The sequence below is a fragment of the Artemia sp. Qi Xiang Cuo genome, chromosome 17, assembly GCF_049724085.1.
Source record: "Artemia sp. Qi Xiang Cuo chromosome 17, ASM4972408v1, whole genome shotgun sequence".
Lineage (NCBI taxonomy): Eukaryota > Metazoa > Arthropoda > Branchiopoda > Anostraca > Artemiidae > Artemia > Artemia sp. Qi Xiang Cuo.
Window position 1 is genome coordinate 13,650,605 of NC_142810.1, and position 19,901 is coordinate 13,670,505.

Consider the following 19,901-nt stretch of genomic DNA (forward strand, 5'->3'; position numbering starts at 1 on the left):
GTTCTAGTGCCCTTTTTAAGTGACCAGAAAAAATGGAGGGCAACTAGGCCCCCTCCCACGCTTATTTTTTTCCCAAAGTCACCCGATCAAAATTTTGAGTTAGCCATTTTGTTCAGCATGGTGGAAAATATGATGAATATGTCTTTTAGGGTGACTTAATTCCCAGAAGTTCCCAGAGGGAGGGCTAAAAGTTATGAACTTTACCCAATGTTAACATATAGTATTGGTTATTGGGAAGCATACAGAAGTTTTCAGGAGGTTTTTTTTCTGGTAGTGGGAGGGAAGGGTGGGTCGGTGATTATGTTGGAGGATCTGTTCATGAAGGAAGTTTTCATGGGGGAAGGGAAATTGCCATGGAGGGGGCGCCGGACTTGCCAGCATTTTTTATTGGTTATTGGGAAGTATACAACCATTTTCAGGAAGGATTTTTTCTCGAGGGGGGGGGGAGGCTAGAGGAGGGGATTAAAATTGATAAAAATTCTTTGGCGGTTGTTTCTTTGGGGTAACAGCAAGTTAAATTCATTGGGGGCCGGATTTACAAGCATTATTTAAAAAACATTCAGAAATTAAATAAAAAAAAACAAGTTATTTCAACTGAAATGTAAGAAGGAATATTAGAACTTAAAACGAACAGAAATTATAACGTATATGAGGGGGTTCTCCCCCAAGTCAATACCTCGCTCTTTACGCTACAGTTTTTTTTAGTGCTTTCAAAATAGCTATCTATTCTAATTAAACGGCCTTTGTGATTCAGGGGTTTGTGAATCAAAATTTGTTTTAAATTTTAACGTAAAGAGCGTGTTATTTACTAAGGGGAGAACCCCTTCATATAAGTAATAACATATACGTAATAAAAAAAAACAATAAAAAAACAAGCGATACGGCTCAATAGTAATCGAAACTTTTAAAAAAAAAATTTCGATGTCAATAAATGTATAAAAAGAATTTGTTTATAATGATGATCCTAAATATATAAATATTATTAAGTTTAGTATTACTCATCAAAGGCTACGAGCCTCAGAAAATTTACTCGATTTTTTTAAGAGGGGGGAAACATCCCTAAAAGTGAAAGAATTTTAATGAAAATCACACCGTCAGATTCAGCGTATCAGAAAACAATATTACATAGGTTTCAAGCTCATATCTGCAAAAATCTGCAACTTTGTATTTTTTGCCAGAAGAAAAATATACGAATATAGAAGTTAGTTACGTAAGTTAATTTGTAAAGACATCCATTTAGCAAAAGAAAAGTAAAATTTTTATGCAAATAAAAGCTGCATTAACTAAAAAACGATCAGAAATTAAATAAAAAAAACAAGTTTTTTAAACTGAAAGTAAGGAGCGACATTAAAACTTAAAACGAACAGAAATTATTCCGTATATGAAAGGGGCTGTCCCCTCCTCAACGCCTCGCTCTTTACGCTAAAGTTTGACTCTGTCTCACAACTTTATTTTTTAAAACAATAAAAAACTTTAGCGTAAAGAGCGAGGCGTTGAGGAGGGGACAGCCCCTTTCATATACGGAATAATTTCTGTTCGTTTTAAGTTTTAATGTCGCTCCTTACTTTCAGTTTAAAAAACTTGTTTTTTTTATTTTCACACTCAAGAAATGAGGATAGGTTAATCATAAAGAAATATACTAAAATATGATGAAATTATAATACTTTAGTAACAAAATTATGGAAACTACAACAGAGAATTATGGAAAGCAGGCCACCCAGAACGCACTATACTAAGTGCCTAAACTAACCAACCACCAGTATATATTAGATATTTAATACAAAAATACCTGCATAGTACTTTATCTCGCTCAGGCTACGCTGATTAACTGTGACTGGACACAGAAAACCGGTTTCATCAAACAGTTCGTGGTAACGAACTGTAAGTAAGGAGCGACCCGGCTCAATGGTAACCGAAACTGTAAAAACAGATTTTGATACCAATAGATACATCAGAAGAATCATATTTTAATGCTAATTTCAAATATATAAGTTTCATCAAGTTTAGTCCTACCTATCAAAAGTTACGTGCCTAAGAAAATTTGGCTGATTTTCGAAAAAAGGGCGAAAGAACCCTAAAAGCTCTATAACCTTAATGAAAATCACACCATCATAGTCAGCGTATCAGAGAACCCTATTGCGGAGGTTTCAAGCTCCTATCTACAAAAATGCGGAATTTTGCATTTTTTGACAGAAGAAAGATCACGGATGCGTGTAGGCTATATTTGTTTGTTTTTTGTCTGTTTTTTTTTTTTTCCAGGGGTGATCGTATCGACCCAGTGGTCCTAGAATATCGTCGGAGGGCTCATTCAAACGGAAATTAAAAGTTCTAGTGCTCTTTTTAGTGACCAAAAAAATGGAGGGCAACTAAGCCCCCTCCCACGCTCATTTTTTCGCAAAGTCACCCGATCAAAATTTTAAGATAGCCATTTTGTTCAGCATGGTCGAAAATATGATAACTATGTCTTTTAGGATGACTTAATCCCCGAAGTCCCCGGGGGGAGGGCTGAAAGTTTTGAACTTTCACACAATGTTAACATATAATTTTGGTTATTGGGAAGTATACAGACGTTTTCAGAGGGGATTTTTTTTTGGTAGGAGGGGGGGGGTGGTTCGGGGTTACGTGGGAGGATCTTACCATGAAGGAGGTTTTCATGGGAGAAGGGACATTGCTATGAAGGGGGTGCCGGATTTCCCAGCATTATTTAAATAAAGATCAGAAATAATATATAAAAAAAAACAAGTTTTTAAACTGAAAGTAAGGAGCAACATCAAAATTTAAAACGACAGAAAACATTACGTATATGATTGGGTTCATCCCCTGGTCAGTACCTCGCTCTTTAAGCCAAATATTATTTAGTACTATCATAAGAGCTATTTATTCTAATTAACGGCATTTGTGATTAAGGGGTCATTTTTAAAGAATTGGAACAAAATTCGAACTTTAGCTTAAAGAGCAAGGTATTGACTACGGGGCGAACCCTCTAATATACGTATTAAAAATATAAGAATATAGAGGTTCGTTACGTAAGTTAATTCGTAAGTTATGTATATTTATTACTAATAAAAACGTTCGTAAATAAAATTAAACAGGTTTCGAGAAAGCCATTTAACCAAATAAAAGTAAAATTAATATTCAATTTCTTTTTAATTATTCATGTGTGGTGAGACAAAATAAAAACCTTCATTAATTAAAAAACTTTAAAAAATTAAATGAAAAAAAAAACAAATTTTTTTAACTGAAAGTAAAGAACGACGTTAAAACTTAAAACGAACAGAAATTATTCCGTATATGAAAGGGGCTGTCCCCTCCTCAACGCCTCGCTCTTTACGCTAAAGTTTGACTTTCTCACAACTCAATTTTTTTAAACTATTTTTTTTTTAAACAATTAAGCAGAGTTATTCAAGTGAGCGTTATAACGTCTACTTAATATGTTTTAATACTGTCATCATAGCTAAAGTTACATTTTAGTATTTATGCTAAGGAATAATGTTTATATTATATAGTTGAGATTTTGTAATATCAAACAAATAGGCGTATACTAAAGAGGAGGGAGCAAGGACCCTCCTAGGTTAAACTCAGGCCAGACTCACCCTCCCCCCCCCCAAAAAAAAGTATGAGCTCTGCTCTGAAGGTTTAAGAATATCTTAATTTTCTAAGCATCAGGGTTAAGCCCCTCCCTCGGAAATCAAAACTCTATAGTTCTAATTCCTAGTGTGATGAATAAATGCGTGTAGTATTTAATATTAGAAATGATGCTTTCTTGTTTTTAGGTATTTTGTTTTATGCTGGTAGTATTTCCAGTTAGTTGACGCTCTTGTTCCTATTACCTTACTACCACTTCAACATCGCTGTAGCATTAAGCCACTGGCGAACTTACGCACTGACAAAGAATAATGCCGTGTCCCATTATTTTTCGTTCTCTTGTTTGACCATTTTACACTAAATATCGAAAGATTTCAGCAAATTTAAAAGAATTTCGGTACTTATGCATCGTAGCGACCCTACTCAGGAAGTGAAGTTTGGTTAATCCTGATGAAACATACCAAAATATGATGAAAAAAAATAATATTTCAGAAATAAAATTGTGAAAACTATAACAAGAATTATGGAAACCAGGCAGCCAAGTAAGTGTTATATTAAATACCTAATCTAACCAAATACCAACTCTATATATTAAATATTTAATTAGAATATACCTATATAGTTGTTTATCTCACTGTGCCTAGCTAATTGTCTCCGAATGCAGACAGACAAATGAGTTTTAAGCAGGCAGATAGATCAGATCAAACTTCATTAGTGTGGTCGCTATAATACATAAGGACCGATTTTTCATCCACGGTCTCTGACATCCTACTTCTTTTAACTAATCAAAGATAATTTAGTAAAACACTGTTTTACACTGAGAAACAAATCTACCAAAATCTTGTTGAAAAATCTTTACAGTGCTTTCTCATGGTTTTATTTAATGTTGTTTTTTCACAATTGTGAAATATCGGTTATGAATGTAATTCTTCCATGAAGCGAAGAATAAACAGGACATGCCACAATAGACAGCAAAAAATTGAGGTTGTGAAAGAAGATACTTAGACAAAAATAAAAGAAGAATAAACGAAGAAGAAAAATAAAAGAAGAGTAAAAGAAGAACCTTACATAAAATAGTAATGAAAAATCAAATAATTCGTGCTATGGTAACAAATTGTAAGTAAGGAGTGACCCGGCTCAATATATTAGCCAAAACTCTAAACAAAGGAATTTTAATACCAATAGATATATGAAATGATTCCAAATATAGAGGTTTCATTAAGTTTAGTTTTACCAATCAATGTCTATGAGCCTGAGAAAATTTTCCTGATTTTTGATTAAAGAGGGAAACATCCTCTAAAAGTAATTAAATAAAAAAAACAAGTTTTTTTAACTGAAAGTAAGGAACGACGTTAAAACTTAAAACGAACAGAAATTATTCCGTATATGAAGGGGGCTGTCCCCTCCTCAACGCCTCGCTCTTTACGCTAAAGTTTTTTTATTGTTTAAAAAAATAGAGTTGTGAGAAAGTCAAACTTTAGCGTAAGGAGCGAGGCGTTGAGGAGGGGACAGCCCCTTCATATACGGAATAATTTCTGTTCGTTTTAAGTTTTAATGTCGTTCCTTACTTTCAGTTAAAAAAACTTTCTTTTTTAATTTAATTTTTGAACGTTTTTGAAATAATACAGGTTTTGATTTTGGCTCATCGTACATGAATAATTCAAACAAAATTTGCATGTTATATTTGGTTAAATGGCTTTCTCGAAACTTGTTTAATTTTATTTACGAACGTTTTTATTAGTAATAAATATACGAAACTTAGAATTAACTTACGTAACGAACTTCTATATTCATAAATTTTTAACACGTATACTAGGGGGTTCGCCCGCTAGTCAATACCCTGCTCTTTAAACTATAGTTCGAATTTTTTTTTCCAGTTCTTTAAAAATGACCTCTTAATCACAATCAGTTGATCAGTTGAAAAACTTGTTTTTTTTTATTTAATTCCTGATCTTTTTCTTTAATAATGCTGGGAAATCCGGCGCCCCCTTCATAGCAATGTCCCTTCCCCCATGAAAACTTCCTTCATGGAAAGATCCTTCCATATAGCCCCCGACCCTCTCCTTCCCCCACCTACCAGAAAAAATCTCCTCTGAAAAAGTCTGTATACTTCCCAATAACCAATACTATATGTTAACATTGAGTAAAGTTCATAACTTTCAGCCCTCCCCCTGGGGACTTTGGGGGATCAAGTCATCCTAAAAGACATTTTTATCATATTTTCGACCATGCTAAACAAAATGGCTATCTCAAAATTTTGATCGGGTCACTTTGGGAAAAAAATGAGCGTGGGAGGGGGCCTAGGTGCCCTCCATTTTTTTGTTCATTTTAAAAGCGCACTAGAACTTTTAATTTCTATTACAATGAGCCCTCCCACGATACTCTAGGACCACTGGGTCAATACGATCACCCCTTGGGAAAAAAAACAAAAAAACAAACAAATCAACAAACAAATAAACAGGCATCCGTGATCTTTCTTCTGGCAAAAAATGGAAAATTCCACATTTTTGCATATAGAAGCTCGAAACCTCTGCAGTAGGGTTCTCTGATGCTTTGAATCTGGTGGTGTGATTTTCACTAATGTTCTATAAGGGGTCATTCCCCCTTTTTTCGAAAACCAACTAAATTTTCTCAGGCACGTAACTTTTGATGGGTAAGATTAAACTTAATGAAACTTATATATTTGAAATCAGAATTAAAATTTGATTCTTTTGATGTATCTATTGGTATCAAAATCCCGTTTTTTAGAGTTTCGGTTATCATTGAGCCGGGTCGCTCCTTACTTACAGTTCGTTACCACGAACTGTTTGATAGAATCTTAATGAAAATCACGCCATCAGGTTCAGCGCATTAAAGAACCCTGCTGCAGAGGTTTAAAGCTCCTATCTGCAAAAATATGGAATTTGTATTTTTTGTCAGAAGAAATATCATGGATACATGTTTTTTTTCCCAGGGGTGATCGTATCGACCCAGTTATCCTAGAATATCAGAAAAGGACTCATTCGAACGGAAATTAAAAGTTCTAGTGCTCTTTTTAAGTGACTATAAATATTGGAGGGTAGCTAGACCTCCTTCCGTGTCCCTTTTTTATCAAAATCGTCCGACCAAAATTTTAAGGTAGCTATTTTTTCAGCAAAGCTGAAAGGTCTAATATCTGTGCCTTTGGAGATAATAAACCCTAGCAGAGCTCCTGGGGAAATATCTTTCAGCTATAAAATTTATGCAATGTTTACGTATATTATTTGTTATTGGAAAGTATACATACATTTTTCAGGTGGGGGACGAATATTCTGCGGGGGGGATTTTCCATGGGGAGAATTTCCATAGGAGGGAAATTTCCAGGGGATGAACTTATCAGGGTGAATTTTACACTGGGGGATTTTCCAGAATTCCTTAAAGGAATTCTTCTTATGTATTGCATTCTCTTTGCCAACTCAATTGTATGCGTGGAGATGTTAAAGGTAATTGTCCGGGATAAATTTTGGCAAGGATTACACTGTCTAGACAGTATATCCACGGGTACGAGGGATTTGTCCGTGGAGGTGAAGCCAGATATTCAGAGATTTTTTAAAAAACGATCAGAAATTAAACCAAAAAACAAGTTTGTCAACTGAAAGTAAGGAGCAACATTAAAACTTTAAACGAACAGGAATTATCACGTATATTCGGCGGGTTTTTCCCTTCTTAACGCCTCGGTCTTTAAACTAAAATTTGAATTTTGCCTCTGTAATTAAAAAACGACTCCCGAAATACAAGGTTTTTTTAATAGAACAATAAAAAGCTTTATAAAAGCAATAAAAAAACTTTAGCCTAAAGAGCGAGGTGCCGAATTTCTGTTCATTTTAATTTTTAATGTTGCTCCTTATCTTCAGTTGAAGAAACTTGTCTTTTTTTATTTAATTTCATTTAGGACAAAACATTTTAATAATAGTAATAATAAAACACAGATTTAGGTAAACCAAATAGCGAGAGAAAAGAAAACCCACAAAAAACTTTTCCCAATGATGAAAAAAACATAGTTGATAACAAAACATTGTAGCTCAAAGGTAAACTTCTTCGACATTATTAAATACATTATGAATATTCCCAAAATAATTATGAATTCTGTTCCTAACACTGCCTATAGCCTATATAACCAAAACGGGTTGACTCTAGAGAAAATATATATATATATATATATATATATATATATATATATATATATATATATATATATATATATATATATATATATATATATATATATATATATATATATATATATATATATATATATATATATATATACATATATACATATATATATATATATATATATATATATATATATATATATATATATATATATATATATATATATATATATATATATATATATATATATATATATATATATATATATATATATATATATATATATATATATATATATATATATATATATATATATATATATATATATATATATATATATATATATATATCAAAACGTGGTATCTATGCAGGCAGGATTATTTTTCAGCATCTCTACTCCATCTGTAAACTATTCTAAGCCTACATCTAGACAAGACTAGACTACAGAAGCCTACATCTGTTATAATCTACGGAAGCAATAAATCTGTCAGTAATTTTGGTTTCAGTTTGATTTTGTTTAAATACTACCTGCATAATAATGAAATATATCATTTAATAAATAAATTGATCCCTTTGCCAGGAAACCTTGTTTTATTAAAATTTACTGTATTTTGTCTCATTTTGTATGCAATTTAATTGCTCTTTTTATTTGAGAGTTTTTCCGAAAAGTATTTAAAAATAAACTTATTCCTACAAAAAAAATTTCCTGAAATATATTCTCTGTCACCCAACCACCACTGATATTTTGGTGTTTGACCCCCTCCTGGAAAATTTTTACCGGCGTCCTTGGACAACACCCAGGCTTTGTCTAGACAAGTTGCTTGCTCTTTTTCTCCCCTGCAGGCAAAGCCGTTTGATTCTCTAATACACGGTTGTGTTATTAATGTTATTCACATACAGCGATACTTTTTCTATTTTATCTGGTATTTATTCAGGCAATGAATATATGGATACAATTCACTACAAACAGTATATGCAGGACATACAATCAGTAATTGCTTGAAATAGAGGGATACCAATTGCCCCCAAGCAATATTGGGTTGTACCAAGAGGAAGATTTGACAGCCAAGACTGTTCAAACTTTTCTAAGCAAGCAAGTGTAAGATATAAGGACATTTTTCTGCACATTTGTATAACGTTGATTCAAATATTAGGAGAATTTCGAATCCAAATATTTTCCTTTTCCCTGCAATCCCAGCCATTGAGCTTTGTGTGTGGGGGGAGGGGATCTTATGCTCGATGTTGAATATTCTGTTTTTTTCCAACTATCAGTGTTATATATTTATCTTATATTTTAGTTGGAATACACAATTTAATATCCAGTTGTTTTTTTAGAAATGGGGTCATTTTGGCATCTGGTGCCCTCTTTGGAATTCTATCGGAATGTAAAAGATTTCTATACTTTGGCACTGGAGAAAATTTATTTCTAAAACTAACTCTCTAACCTTTCTTCTGTTTCATTTTTCTTCCCTATTATTTATGCAAGAGTTTCGGATGGATTGTCTTCAGGTACGTGTGCGAGGTATATTTTGGAGTCCTAACCCTCCCTATAAATGCTCCCGAATAAATACCTCCCTACAAGGCCGTATCCAGGGGGGGGGGGGTTACCCGGTTTGACCCCCCCCCCCCGAAATTTTTGACTGAGTCGAAAATTAGTCGAAAGTTAGTAAAACCTTAGTAAAATTAGTAAAATTAGTCGAAAACCGAGTCGAAAATTAGTAACCCCCCCCCCCCCGAACAAAAATCCTGGATCCGCTCTTGCCTCCCTAATATTCCCCTTACCACCGTAAACATATTTTTTATAATTAGAATTGTAGAATACACATAAAAATGAAATGAAAACGCAGGCATATTTATGAAATTTTAATTGAAAATCAAGCTAATTAAGATTTATTGCACTAATTAAAGTTAGGTTTTTCGTTTTAGTTAAAAGTTTTACTCGTTGCATATTTATGTTTCAATGTTTTCATTTTATTTATAAATAGAAAAACATCGCTCCTTAAAACAGTATTTAATTAATAGAAAGACACATATACTTATTTTGTTTTTTCCATCAAAGAGTGTATTTAAAAAAGAAGTTTAGAAAAGTAAAATAAAGTCTTAATCTCATTTAAAAGTATAACCAACAAAATGCTTACGGTATATCTATATCGGGTTTGTGTAAAGATAATTAAAACATTTAACTTTCTGCACGAGGGTCTATTGTTACAAGCAATTATACTTTACCAGAAAAAAAGCCTGAAGAAATCGATTATTTTATGCGTGTGTTTAAAGATAATTATCAGTGACACTGATGTCTCAACCCATTCACAGCCTCAACCTATTGGAAGTACGAAAAAGATAAACTATTTAAAAAAAATTCTTAAATTCTCTATGAAAAAATAACAAAAAAACAAAAAAAACAATAAATATCGAGAACATACATAAACCTTTTTTCGAGGGGAGGATTAGGACTCTCCTATTTTGCCAGAAAAGCAGTTTGCGTAAAAAAAAAGCAACAAGATATATATATATATATATATATATATATATATCTTGATATATCTTGATATAAATATATATATATATATATATATATATATATATATATATATATATATATATATATATATATATATATATATATATATATATATATATATATATATATATATATATATATATATATATATATATATATATATATATATATATATATATATATATATATATATATATATATATATATATATATATACTATTCATATTATATTCACTTTATATTTATCTATTTTACATTATATAGTTATCTATATGTTTTATCTACAAATTTATTTAGTCTTTTCTTTATTTCAACCTCATATTATTTTTAATACACATAATATTTCAAAGACTCTAAAATACCATCATTTTTGTCTTCTGAATCTAAGTTACACCTATTCATACTTGAACCCATTCATTTTCTATTTTCTTCGATTTTTTTTTATTTCAATAAATAAAAGTTCAATTAGGGATACAATCCTTCTAATAGACAGTGATAAATTTTAAAAAAAATACTAGATATACACAGGGATCTTCATCAGCAGTATTACTACTGATGACGGTCAATGCATATGCGACCGAAATATCTAGTATTTTTGCTGTATTTATCACTGTCTATTAAAAATTTTTTATCCCTACTTGAACTTTAATTTATTGTCATGGAAAGGCAGTGTGGTCTTCGAAATTATCTATATCATTTTTAATCTCAAGATCTTTTGGCAGATTTGTATTTTCGTCAGTGTTGCTACATTGAACCCAAAGAATAAATGAGCAAAACTAATTGCTTAATTCTGATAACGCTTTTCGTCAGTGAAGACTCAAGCATTAACAACATTCTGATTCCTAAACACAGTTCTATTTTTAAAGGAAACCCTTACTATTACCACTCTAAGCTGTTTAGTGCCGTGTATTTTCGCTTTTTGCTGATTTTTCATCCACGTTTTTTTTATACTAAATTTGGCATCCTTACGTAAAAGAAAGAAAGAAAGACTGCATAAGTACTTTTGTGTTATATTGTTTCTTTTTTTTTGGAATTGCATTACCGAATTTTCTTATTTTTTTGTGATATATATGATCGTGAAAATTTCAAATTAACAATCAAATTAACAATTAAATAATTAAAAAACAATTTTTATTGAAATTTTTTATTATTATTTTATTAAACTCGTTATTTATTATTATCTTATTTATATTTTATTTGTTATTTTGTTACTATTATGTAATTTAGTATAAATTATTTTGTTAATTCAGAATTAAAAACAATCAAATTAACAATTAAACAGTCAATTAACAATCCAATTAAAAAATTCAAACAATAAAATTTAATTTTCATTTTCCTTGGTACTTTAATGAAAAATCCGGAAGTTGTTTACTTAAAATATCTGACTGTTATGACAAGCTAAAATAGTAATCAACATGTTATAGCTCATTAACTTAACTACCATAGCAATATACTTCGTGATCAACAGCCATTAATTACTGAAAAGTCAGTGATGCATTATGTGTAATGACTTCGTTACTAAGGTGATTTAGTTTTATATTTACAATTAGTAAGAAAAGGGTGCCAATTCCAAATATTTTGAATATTTTTTGTGTTTTTGTTAAAAGATATTTAAAAGATCAAAAATGCCTCCCCCACCCCCGCTTAGATTCTTGTAAATATTATTTTTATATCTTATTTTTCTTTAAAAAGATATTTTAAAAGTTCTAGTCACTCCCTACGTTTTTTGTATTGGCAACCCTGCTAGTATAGAAAATTTAAACGTAAGGAACTTCTTATTTACAATATTTGTTGTTGTTGCTTCTGCCAATCTTAGTTTATTATTCGTAGGGCTAACATTTTCTTGGAAAACGAACAAAATGATAACGGACAAGAATGTGTTATTGGCCCCTCTCCTAACCGTAAACCTTCTAAAGGTTTTGTATCATTAGCATTTATTGAAAAGTATATCTATTCCGTGCAGTGTGTTTCGATTTTTCAAAACAACAACGAAAAAAGATCACTGTAAAAAGTGGTAAAGATGATTTGTAAAAACTGATGAAAATAAATTCAACTTTTAATATATATTGATTGTTGTTCCTGGCAATCTCAGCAAATTAATGATTCCCGTTTAATTTACAATATTTTTTTTATTTTCAATGTTACAATATTTATACATAATATTAAAATTCTATTTATAATTACAAAAAGAATGCTTAGAATACATTTGGTTTTCAGTAAAGCACTTTGCACGCAATGGGCCTTAGAAAGATCATGGTTAGGGGAAAAGACAGTAGCAACACTCCTGTTAGTAGTAATTTATATTCATTTTACTTGAGTAGTGTATTCATTTTCGTTTCTACTCGTTTTTTATGTTTGACGTGATTATTTATTTTGATTTCTGTTCGTTCAGGGTTTCATTTTTTCTTTTCCCTTTGTCTATTTGTTCTTTTACACCTTTTCTTTTTCTGTTTCTGTATTTATTTCCTTTTTTCTGATAACAAACTGGGCTGCATTGCCCAGTGTAAAATTCTTCAGTCGAGATCGTTTTCATGGCCTTATCCAGAAAAATTACATAGAGGCTTGGATATTTGGGCCCTTTCCTTTTTCTCTCATGAATTTTTGTTTTGTTTATATTTGGTGTTTCTGAGGCGGGAGCTTCCTTCAATTAAAATTTAGGCTCAACCGGTACCAAAAATTGGAAATATTTTAGCTCAAAAAGGTGTGAAACTATCCCAAAATTATTCCCAAGATTATCGAAAATTACCTGCCCCAAAAATATAGGAGATGCATAGAAGCACGAACTTTTCGCTGATAAATGAAAAAAAAACATTACTATAACTTACTATAAGGCTAGACGCGAATTCTGAAACGCTGAATCTCCCATTTTAGCTGGAAAAGGTTACACAAAGTTAATTTTTCAAAATTAAACATAGACATTCACCTTAGAAAGACCTAAGAGCAACTTGGGCAATCTATCATGCAAATTTGCAACTACCCTCATACTATTATTAATACTGACAACAGGGGGATAGGAATTTTCTCCTAAACTCAATCCAAAGGACTCTCTCCCAAGCAATTAAAAAAAAAATGAGCAAACAAATATTTGAGACACCAAATGCAGTATAAAAGGATTTTTAGCCCTAACCCCACCGCTGATGGTCATAACTGCGTGTACCAAAATTTGGGCCTGTAATAATTATGAAATATATTTTATACTTGAAAAAGAATATACATTAACTGTCTTAAAGTATTTCCTCAGGCTTCAAAACGGGCACGAAGGCAGGGCCGTATTCAGGGAAGGGGCTAGGGGGTTTATACCCCCCTGGAATGTTTGCCCAACTCGTAAAAACGTAATTAAATTCATAAAAACAAATTCTGATGTATTTATAAATTCTTTTTTGTAAGCCCCCCCAGCAAACATCCTGGATACAGCCCTGTACATACGCTTTGTTTTTTAGGGGGAGAGGAGGAATAGTTAAAAGAATAATTTGAATTAGAGTAGTTAAAAATTAGATCAGCATAAAAGTTCAAGTGAGTAATTAACTCTTTCTTGGGGGGGGGGCTCCCTACGTACGCCTCTTCTGTGAATTTCACAAAGCTAAATTAATTATTTGAATGTAGACTACAATTTATTTACATTTTCCTTCATTGACTAATAAGTTACTTATTTTTACTAAAAAATTATTTTTATAAAAATCCTTAATCATTAAAGCCAAGCAATTCTAGTCGGTCGCTAGCTATGTTTTAAGTTTGATCAGCTACTCAGACACCAAGATTTTAGGTAAAAGCCCCATTTTTCTAATTTTGTTCTATCCTTGTATATGTTTATGTAGTTCAACCATTTCTGGTTATTTACAAATCTTGATCCTACTCCAATTTCTTGCTCCCGTCTCCTCCTATCTGCAAAGTTTTTGAGGACATAGTCCTGCTGCTGCTGTGCTTCCGTCAGGGAGTAGAGATTGAATATTTATGCTTCTTTTCGGACTTGGTCAATATAATCAGAATCATGTCACGATTTTCTAGTATAAAATAAACAAAAAAGTGAGGGTTTATCCACTCTCCAGTACCTGACTTCCTTTTCAAAACTTCAACTGTTCCACCACGCGTGATAAACTCTCTATACATCACGTTACTTTAGGTCATGTATTGCAGTTCAAACCACGTGTGAAACATTTGCACAATGCATGATACTCCATCAAGAGTACAAGATTTTGAAAGTGGTCAATCCCTCGGAAAAAAGTGACTTACAAGTGTCAGATTTTATCGATCAAATGACTTAAATAAGAAATGGAAGCCCTGATTTACGACTCTTATGTAAATTTACTCTTATAAATGTTTGCTGGTATAAGTAAAAAAAAAAAAAAAAAAATAAGAAGGTAAGCGGAGAACTACCTCAAACACAACTTATTATAATCCATAAATAAATACGGTCAAGGTTGAACGCAATATACGTATCATTTAGTTTAGGGTTTTAGAACCTTTCTGCACGTGTATATTCGAGAAAAAACATGGAGCCTTTTTTACGGACTGTTTAATGGCTAAATTACAATGATTTAAATTATTTTAGTATGTACTAACAAAAAATTAAATAAGGTCTAACTATAGCATTTAGATATGCTACTTTTCCATTTTTTTTGCATTTTGAAGGTTTCATTTTGTCGCTGGCATTACTTTTTGTGTTGAATTTTAGTATGTAATAAGTAATTCCATCAACATGTCGTTTTTTTTTCAATTTTCAGTTTATACTTTCAGGCTGTAATTAAATTAATATCCAAAAAATATAAGATACATACGTGTACACATACATACATATATATATATATAATATATATATATATATATATATATATATATATATATATATATATATATATATATATATATATATATATATATATATATATATATATATAGATATTATATATATATATATATATATATATATATATATATATATATATATATATATATATATATATATATATATATATATATATATATCTGTGTCTTTATAATAAGATATATCTTTATCTTTATAATGTAGTTTATACTAAAAAATCATGACATGATTCTGATTATATTAGCTAAGTCCGAAAAGAAGCATAAATATTGAATTTCTACTCCCTGACGGAAGCACAGCAGCAGCAGGACTATATCCTCAAAAACTTGTTCATAAATTATTTTTTTTTATTATTAGCCACGCCTACAGGCCACAGTTGGCAACGGATCTGGGTGAATGAGGACTCTTAAAGATCTTAACAAAAGAGGCTGAAAAAGCGGGGTTTTGGGGGGGCCCCACCCCCCCAACTGTACCTCCTAATCCCTGTACGTTTTAAGGTTCGAACTTGTGACTCAGCCTCTTTAACTCTTTAGAAAACGTATTTTTTTTCTAATAATCAAACTTAAAACATAGCCAGCAACCGACTAGAATTGCTTGTCTTTAATGATTAAGGATTTTGATAAAAATAATTTTTTAGTAAAAATAAGTAACTTATTAGTCAATGAAGGTAAATAAAATGTAGCCTACATTCAAATAAATAATTTAGCTTTGTGAAATTGGCTCAACAAAAGAAGAAAATATTCATAGAAGAGGCGTACGTAGGGAGCCCCCCCTACCAAAGAAAGAGTTAATTACTCACTTGAATTCTTATGTTAATCTAATTTTTGATTATTCTAATTCAAATTATTCTTTTAACTATTCCTCCTCTCCCCCTAAAAAAAATAATGCGTATGTACAGGGCTGTATCCAGGATGTTTGTATGGCGGGGGCTTACAAAAAAGAATTTATAAATATATCAGAATTTGTTTCTATGAATTTTATTACTTTTATAAGTAATTTCTGTTTGTTTTAAGTTTTAAGTTTGTTTAACTCCTTACTTTAGTTGAAAATCCTTTTCTATTTTTGTAATTACATTTCATGAAACTGTAAAGTTTTATGAATACAATACTTTTGGTAACACAGAAAAAACGATCAATATTTCAATGATCTCTGTTTGGATTTGGAGTGGTAATCAAACAGTTCGTGGTAAAGAACTGTAAGTAAGGAACGACCCGGCTTAATAGTAACCGAAGCTCCAAAAAAAACAGATTTTGATGCCAATAGATATATAAAAGAAAAATTACGTGCCACTTTTTTCCCAACATAGTCCGACCAAAATTTTGTTATAACTTTTTTCTTCAGCATAGGTGAAAGGCCCAATAACTATGTCCTTAGAGATAAAATAACCCCATACAGCCCCTGGGGAAATGTTTTTAAGTTATAAAATTTACCTATTGTTTTATTTGCTATTAGAAGTATGCATACATTTTTCGAGTGGGGAGGAGAGGATGAATTTTCTGCTGGAAGGATTTTGCACGGGGAGAATTTTACATGGAGACGGAAGTTTCCAGGGGGTGAAATTTCAGGGGAAATACTGGGTGAATTTGCCAGAATTCCCATAAAAATTTCTGTATATATTTTGCTTTCTCTTTACCGATTAAATTTTAGCCTTGGAGATGTTAAGGGTAATTGTCCGGGGTAAATTTTTCCCAGGGTTGAATTCCCCAGAGGAGATTTCTGTGGGAAGGGGTATTTTTTCTTGGAGGAGAAGCCAGGTATCCTGGCCTCATTTATAAAGCGATCAGAAATTAAGTAAAAATAAGTTTTTTCAACTGAAAGTAAGGAGTAACATTGAAATTTAAATTGAACAGAAATTATTACGTATATGAGGGGAGTAGCCCCTCCTCAGCACCTCGCTCTTTATGCTAAAGTTTAAGTTCTGTCCCAATTCTTTAAAAACAATTCCTGAAGCACAAGGGTAGTTTGGTTAGAACACTAATTAACAATTTTTAAAGGGACAAAAAACTGTAGTGTGAAGAGCAAGGTATTGAGGAGGGGGAAACCCCTCTAACACACATAAGAATTTCTGTTCGTTATAATTTTTAATGTTGCTCCTTACTTTCAGTTGAAAAAACTTTCTTTTTATTTAATGAAGCTTAGAGATAAATATTTTTTTTTAAAGCAATGGAAAAAATATGTTAATTAAAGTAAAAGTATATAAAAACGAAAAAAGTAATTAATTACAAAAAAATGCACAAAAAAAAGCCTACTTACAAAAACTCAGATATAAACTCCCAGCAATCAGTTCTGCTGAGCAATGCCGAACCTTTGGACTGATATTTTTTAACAATATCGACTGTTTTGAACTGGGTTATCAAACACCAACATATTTATACCTTTAGACTTAACTGTTTATAAAAATGGGGCAAAACACATTTTTTCCATGTTTTTCCCCTATTCTGCTCATTTTCCGTTGGTCCGCTTATATTTACTTTATAGTCCTAAATTTCCGGGGAGGAGGGGCATGGCCCCCCTTCCCCCCTTGCAGGCGCCCATGGTGTTGTCTATTATAAATCAAAACGTGTGCCTTTGCTCTTAAAGGACTTTTTAAAAGTATTCATTCGTTTCTTTTTAAAGAAACAAGGACATCAAAATAAAAAATAAGTTACCACTGGACCTATCTTAGGTCTATTTATACCTGAATACCGTGATTTTCTAAGATATTTCTTTTAGTTGTTACAATACTAAGAAGTTTTTAGGGCAGTACCACATTTTTGTCAGTGTTGCTATGGTGATTTGTAGAAATAATTAAGCAAAACTAACTAGTTAGATGTAAAAACACTTTTTGTCTGTAAACATCCAAACATTAGCAGCCTGTTGATTCCCAAGAACCTTCAAAGCAAAGCTACACCTTCTGAAGCTGTTTTAGGCCATATTGTTTGCTGATATTTGGCTGATTTTTCACTCACGTTCCCCCAAAATTAATTTGAAACAGAGGAAGTAATTAAAAAGGTCTTGTGAATAAAACTTGTCCTTCTTTTTATTGGCTTTTTAAACGGGAGTTTTTAAAATGAATCGGGTTTCAAAAAAGCCTGGGATATTTTTCTCTCCAGAGATAAGGAATGATATGATTGGCTTAAGAGAATACGTCTCAAATATGAACCAATGAAACTAAAGAATAAACTTTTTCGTGCAATTATCGAAGAGTAAACTGACTAACAACTGCACTATTACCACTCTTTAACGCTGTATAATTCGTGTCCGTTGTTTATTTTCTAAAAAATTGGGTTCAGCTATCGCATCCAAGCGATCTCAATCTTGTGTTACAATAAACAAACGTATAATTACGTTCAATTGTATTATTAAATAGAATAATAAGCAAGCTTTTTCAACTGAAAGTACGAAGCAGCATTAAAACGAATAGAAATTATTCCGTAAAAGGAGGGCTTCTTCCTCTTCAATCCGTCCCTCTTTACTTTAATGTCTTAAAGTTCTTTAAAAATACTACTGATGACGGTCACTGCATATATGACCGAAATATCTAGTATTTTTTGTGAATTTCTATCACTGTTATCATCATCACTGTCTATTAAAAGGATTTTATCCCTATTTGAACTTCTATTTATCGACATATAATCCAAATTAAACGACCCTTGTGTTTGACCAGTCCGCCTTAAAAATTCGTGACAAAAGTTAAACTTTAGGGTAAAGAGGGATTTAGGAAAGGGCATCCCCCTTATATACGGAGTAGTTTCTGTTTATATTAATTATTATTGTCGATCCTAACTTGCAATTGAAAAACCTTGTTTTTTTAATTGATCTCTAATCGTTTTTCACATCTTGCCGGGTAATACCCCTCCCTATTCCGTGATGTACCTTTCCCATAGACTTTCCTTATCATCTAAAACTCTCCCGGGGGAAAATACCCCCGCAGAAAATCTTTCCCCCAAAAAATTCTATTTACTTTCAAATAACAAATACTATACTTTAGCAATGGGAAACTGCAAAGCCTACAACCCTTTCCTCATAGGCTGCAGGGGGCCATGCCATTCCCAGAAGAATAGCTATTGGACCTTTCGACTATATTGAACAAAATCACCGTCTCAAAACTTTGATGAGATGTCTTTGGGGAACAAAGGGGCGTGGGAGGCTAGTTACCTTCTAATATTTTTATTAACTTAAAAGGGGCAGTTTGAACTTTTAGTTTGATTTAAAAAGAGCCCTCTTCTGATCTTCTAGGACCCTTCGTTCGATACCATCACTCATTGGAAAAAAAGAAGAAAAAATAAACACACATCCGAGCTCTTTTTTATGGCAAAAACACGGAATACCTGAATTTTGTATAAATAGAACATTGATATGTTGAATCAATAGAGTGGTATCCATTGAGATTGCCTTGCGTTTTGGAGATACTTTCATGTTTTGTAGATAATTTTTTTTTGGAAATATTTCCTATTTTCAGAAATCCAACAAATATCCTCAGGCTCGTAGGTTTCGATGGGTAGCATTAAACTTAAGGAATTTTGTATATTTTGATCAGTATAAGAAGCCAATTTCTTTTGCTATATTAATTGTCATCAAAATTCCGTTTCTTAAAGTTTAGGTTACTATTCGGCCGAGTCTCCCCTTACACGAAGTTTGGTACAACAAACTGTTTGATTAATGTAAGAAAATTACTTCATAACAAAAAGCTATTATGATTTAAATTTTTTCAAACATTATCTTAAACTATAATTTAAGAAGCTGAAACCTGTTTATTGCATATTTTTGTTTATTATGCTATAAATTGTTTTCATTTGAGACTTGACTAGACCAAAATTAAAAGACCTGTTCTCTCCTAAATTATTTGAAGCTACGATT